At 45.1% G+C, this 6,000-nt stretch overlaps 1 long non-coding RNA gene across 1 annotated transcript; it reads left to right on the forward strand.

Moving 5' to 3' along the window:
- Nucleotides 1-1,035: 1,035 nt before the first annotated feature.
- Nucleotides 1,036-4,389, forward strand: LOC119096183 (uncharacterized). The gene is made up of 4 exons (XR_005094024.1): nt 1,036-1,159; nt 2,280-2,354; nt 2,606-2,710; nt 4,206-4,389. It is a non-coding gene; the product is annotated as an uncharacterized LOC119096183 (long non-coding RNA).
- The last annotated feature ends 1,611 nt before the right edge of the window (nt 4,390-6,000 follow it).

Genomic DNA, 6,000 nt, shown 5'->3' on the forward strand with positions numbered 1-6,000 from the left:
AACATTTGCGCATTACTAATTTTGTTCCGTGGAGGACCTGGGGAGCGTCCATAATTTACGGCACTTTTTTGTAATTTACAACAATTTCCCTCCTTTTAGTTACGCACCGGCTGCGCCGGGTTAAAAAACTCTCACATTGGTTAACCTGTGTTAAGCGTAATATCCCAAACAGGTAGCATCCGTTTGGCCCCGAATAGAGTGGGAGATACGACAAAAAAAAAAAAAACAGGCATGCTGCTTGGCATGAAAGGAAGTTAGCGGCATCTGGTTTTCAGGGTTAAAACATGAAACAACTTAACCATTATTGGATGTACATATGGCGGTATCATCACGATGTCAAACCCTGTACTCTCTTTTGTTAAATTTTTGTTACGCTTCATCCCTCTATGCGTTGCGTGATCCCACCCCAAGAAACTATTGCTTTATAACTTCTACTGCGTACAAGATTACGCAACAGAAACAATGTTGCGTGGAACTCGTGCCGTGAGAGCTCTGTATTTCTGTCATCAGTCCTATTTGTGTAAGATACATTGTCCGTGTATCCCGTCACAAGCGAGAAGCCTGTTGCTAGCCTCATGAGGATAATGAAAGCTTCAGAACCAAGGTGAAGTACGTTTCTGACGGCTACATACGAAGCTGACGTCAAACACAGCCAAATGCTGAGGATCACGCAGGCTAACAATCCGACACTAACGTATTAGAGAGGATCTGTTGACGTCCGCAGCCAACCAAACCAGATCCAACTGATCCTGCCGTTATTGATTTCTGACCCCTGCAGGCTTAAGGCGCCGCATCCAGTTCTAGGCACATTACTAACTGCAAAATATCACATATCTCACGAGCGAAAAAATGAGCACATGTGTTTTCATAAATACGCGCCAGATTGTCCTCTAATAGTTTTATGTGACACCCAACCACCTATGACGGCGTTAGTGATTGTAAAAGGTGGCCGATACACGGTGTCCTCCATCGTTTTGTGACGCCTTTGCGGGCTGTCCATCACGGCTATGACTCACCATTCAGTTTCCAACGACCCATCACTGAGGAACCCGACATTTGCTGCTAAACATTGAACAGGAGAGGATTGTCACTATGCTCTCTAAATCTGTCGTCCTTTGTCTGGTTTTGGGCGCGCTGAGCAGCTCTGGGAAATCTACAGGTAAGCGGCTCTGTCTACATTTAAATTTAGGAGGTCGCTGCTCGCGCCCCAGGTGGAAGGCTTGCGTACTTTATCACCATTCGAGCATTTCACGGGTTTTCCACAACAAATCATATTCAATTCTGCTAAATGTTGCAGCATAGCTTCCTGATGCACATGGCTAATGCCTTCTGAACTGTTCTATTTCATCATAGAATATGCTTGGTGCGGTGATCTCTTCAGCATGCACCCGTGAGAGAACAGAATATGATGATAGGCCGGTACTTCCACAGTGTTTTAGACCATAGTAGCAACACACTATTCGCTGAAGACTTTTGCGCAACGTTTGAAATCTGTTTGCGACTTTCATCTTTTGTGATTGCTTTTACAAACTATGTTTTAAGCTAATAGCTCTCATCTCGTTTGAGAAACATAAGATCACCTCATTCACCTTCAATGCTTTCAGCAAAGTGAAAGAATTCGGGCCTGGAAGCACAAAAAAGACCAGCGTATGGCGTAACACACGATGGGCCGAGATATTCACTGAAGTCAGTTCTAGGTATCTTATGTCATTGCTAAAACCAGGCTGTAAAGCCAGGGTTAGAACACTGCTCCGTATTACCTCAAAATGCGTCATCTCAGGCTAGTTGCATGGGATGAACGCCTTGTGACAGACGTAAAGCGAATAAGAATATTAAACCTCAACTTGCTTGCATTTGGATAATAGGCTTTATATCCTGAATGCCTTGCTATAACCCAATAAAAACACATCTGTCACTTGCGGCAAATGTGTCTTCCCGGATGCATGAGCTTTGACCGACTTGTGGCGATCAAATGCATAAACTGCTGCATCATTTTTCAGGGTTGTGGCTCACATGGTACAAAATGGATGCTCACTGCCCGGGTCATGCACCCTACTGAGGAGAAAAACTTTCTTTTCTTATTTCAGCCACGCAAGCCTGTGAGCTGCGAGGACAAATACAAATGCAAAACTCTACCAGAAAGAAAAATTATGCTTATAAAATGAAACGCATCGGGTGTGGTTAGCGCCAAACGCTTCTTTCCACATCTTTTTTACTTCGATCGATCGAGTTACGACGGTATAGTGCATGCAAGTACACTGTGGAATCATTGCTTTCAGGCTGGCCCAAGTTGTGCAAAACGGATGCTGACTGCTCGCATTACTTTCCCTACTGCGGAGAGGGCAAATGTCGCCGTAAGTAACCTACGTATATTGAAGTTCTCGTTTTTGGCCCTTCGTTCTACGAGACGTGCATAGTTTGGCAAAAACATTGCATGCACGGCATTCACCAGATGCATTCTCCTCTAACCGTTACCAATGCAGTGGGCCGAAGGAAAAGCACACACACACACCGTGTGTTCGTCTGATGGCATCATGGACTGACCACATCTGACCACGTCATGAGATTATCACTCTGTGGATTAACATGTTTGGTGCTGTTTCAGCGGTTACAACATCCTGCATTTCCGGCGAACGCGGCGTTGCCGGATGTAACAGATGTAACTGTGTACGTCACGGCTGGGCTTGTACCTACATTAACTGCCCGTCATGTAAGTGAATGCATGACAGTTGTTATGGCCTAAGTTACATGCAGCTAGATAGCGTTTACAAGTGAATGGGCCAAAGTGAGAGTTTTGTGTCGTGCTATGTTATGGCACTCTTTTAAAGTTTGATTACATACACTTTTACCGGTACATTTTGGGTGTTGTACCGCTCGCATAAATAGCGTAAGACCCCGATACTTATGCAGTTTAACACGCGCTCGGGTGGAGGGGTCCAAGGTTTTTTTCGGAAGTTTTTTTCCAGAATCGTTTACGAACGCCGTGGCGTAGCCGCGCCGAATTTTGCACAGATGTAGATAACTGAATCACGGCTCGTTTGGTTTCACAAATTTAGTTGCATCTTGCAAGGTCACCGACCTATGGTAGGTCAAATCAGACCAGGGTTTCAGCGAAGTCAATTTCTAGGAAATCGCTCAATGTGATGAAACAGCGGAGTGTTAGACGAAGCCGTACACCTCTGATATGCTGCCTTAAGCAAAAAATATTGAGTGAGCAAATCGCCTTGGCCTAACTTCAAGTATGAAGGTCAGACCAAGGTCAAAACCAACCAGTTCTCTACTCTAAGGCCTGCTGTATTAGATAGCTTCTGGTGCATGCTTCGAATTTACTGATAGCAGGAACCACATTCTACATACTCCATGGACTTCTTAGAGGTCGGAATAGGTCCTTCACCTAAAATGAGCCATGACAACATCTTGTTTTTTGAAACATACTGCCTAGCGAAATCTTTGGCACTTATTGAAAAGCAAAACTCAGAGCAGTCTTGTATGATGTTGGTCACTACGACCTTGAAGAGATCAAGCAAGGTCCCTGACCTTACATGAGCACGTGACCTTTTGCTTTGGAACAATTATCTAGGTTCTGGTGGCACTTTTGAGAAGATCGTGGAATATCACCTTGTTTGACCTTATCTGACCCAAAGGTCATGACCTAGAACCTCAAAAACTTACCTAATTGAATTCACGTACAAATCAACACACGTTGTAAATTTGGTGTCTCTAGTTGTCCTAGTTGCCGAAATCTCGGCGGGGGTCAAATTGACCGCCCAAACGAGCGAAGGGTTTCCAACCGGCCACCCGGGCGCGTATTAACAATGTCTCGAGTCTACCACACACTCGTGAGAGCTTTATAAAAGAAAGAAATAAAATGCCAATTAGCTCCGCATCAAGCGCATATATTTGCGTGATTTTACGACCTTTCTACTCACTGGGTACCATATTTCTTCTTGTGTTTCGGGTCATGTACAGATGCGTTGTCTTAATGCAATGCTTGCGCTCCTGGCTATAGGATCGCAGTGCCAATGCTTCAGATGGACTGTGGCAGGTTTAATAGCACACGGAATTTTTGACTCAGTTTAGACCAAACAGACCAAGCAATCAAGCGTGCCTTTAGCGGACTCCCGCCGTAATACACGGCGCGACGTCAGCATGGCAGCAGTGGTGCTGTTGTCACCATGCTCACTATAGCATGCCTGTGTCTGCAGATAAGCATAAAGGAGCGGTACCGTGTCGGCTGGCAAGAGACCTGTCACTGTGCCGTTAAATATCTTCGGCACTGCTTCGGCAGCTTCAGCTGGAATTGCAAGAGAACAGCCACCACTTTCAGAGGCAGCTTTGGAGCTGGTAATGGGAGTTTCTGAACGTGTGAAAAATCCGCGCACAAAAAAATACAATATGCTTTGGGGGATCGCACGCACGAAGAACTGTGAGTCAAGACAAAGAGTACAGACACCTCTGATGAGCTCTGAAACATGATATGATGATCCAAAATGATGTATTCATCGCAACATCTGTCTGTGATGACCCTGAAAACGCCTCTTTTAACACCACAAATACAGTTTTTGACACCGCTTTCAGGAGTTCTGTATTTCTTTTCACACATAATGCGACCAGACCGAAACCAGACCAGAACTCTGCGCCCTGGCCAGACCTCTGCGATAGAACGCAAACTTTGCTGTATTTCTTATTGTTATTTTGTGTGGAAAATAAACCATCATGCGGTCACGATGCATCACTCACTTTCATGATGACAAGATGGCGTCATCGTCATCGTCGTCGTTATCGTCGTCGCCATCGTCATCACCATCGTCATCGTCATTGTCATCGTCATCGTCATCGTCATCGTCGTCGTGACCATCATCATTATCACGACCACTACCATTGGCATCACAACCACCACCATCGTCATCATCACCGCCATCGAAATCATAACCAAGCATCAGCACCCATAGGCCTCACCATTGCTGCTACCAACAGTGTTACTACCGCCACCACTGCCACCACCATGATGATAAACATCATCATCATGATCACCTTCAGAAGCATATCTCGAGAACCATGTGCGAGCACGTGCAAGCAATCTTTGCTGATGGTGTAAAAGTTCGAAAGGTTAGATAAGGAAGCCACCATCTGTTTACTAAGACAGCAAGTCTGAGCGTCCAGTGATATTCTCCAACACGCGTTCGGGTTGGGGCCGATTTGAACACCCGAAAATATGTTTTTTTCAAGATTATTTCCAAACGGCGTGGGAGGGCAGAATCTAAATTCACAGACCTCAGGCAATGGAATAGCCGAAATTTTGCTTACAAAATTGGATATATATGGTGGGGTCACTGGCAGGTTAAATTTAGCGCATGGTTGTCAGCGTAGGTAATGTTTAGGGTATCGTTCAGCACGATATGACAACGTACGTTTAGATTAAGTCATACAACTTTGATTGTCTGTGACAACTTGGCTATTGAAATTAGGATTAGGATAAATTTTGTACCATAGCTTACCCACAGATTCACATCAAAGTCAAAAACTTACCACGTTATTGCTGGAAAACTTGCCTTGTAAGATAGTTTTTGACGATTTGTTTCGAGTTTCTTGACTACAACGATGCAAACGATATCTTAGTTTGCCTTCATGACGGTTAAGGGAGGTTCCTGACCTTACAGGATCTCAATCAAGCGTTTGCTTTGAGGAGCATGCTGCCAGGGGCAGGGCCGGTTGGCGCCGATTGTAATTTCGAACATCAAATTTATCCGAAAGGTAATTTGGGTCGTTTTCACGCGCTTATGTTAGATTTAGTCACAAACTCAGTATTAACACAATGACACTTTGCATACAAGGGGTACCTAATTTGGACGGGTTGTGTGTAGAGCAGAGGCGCTGTTCTGGGGCGGGGTTCTGTGGTGAGGTGCTTGCGCTGCACTGCTGCCGGGCTGCCGCTGTATGCCTGTGCTCCGCCGGCTGCCGTTGTCACGTCTCCTTACAAGAGTGAATTCATATTGAGGA

The sequence above is a fragment of the Pollicipes pollicipes genome, unplaced genomic scaffold, assembly GCF_011947565.3.
Source record: "Pollicipes pollicipes isolate AB1234 unplaced genomic scaffold, Ppol_2.1 Scaffold_427;HRSCAF=479_pilon_pilon_pilon, whole genome shotgun sequence".
NCBI classification, from domain to species: Eukaryota; Metazoa; Arthropoda; class Thecostraca; order Pollicipedomorpha; family Pollicipedidae; genus Pollicipes; species Pollicipes pollicipes.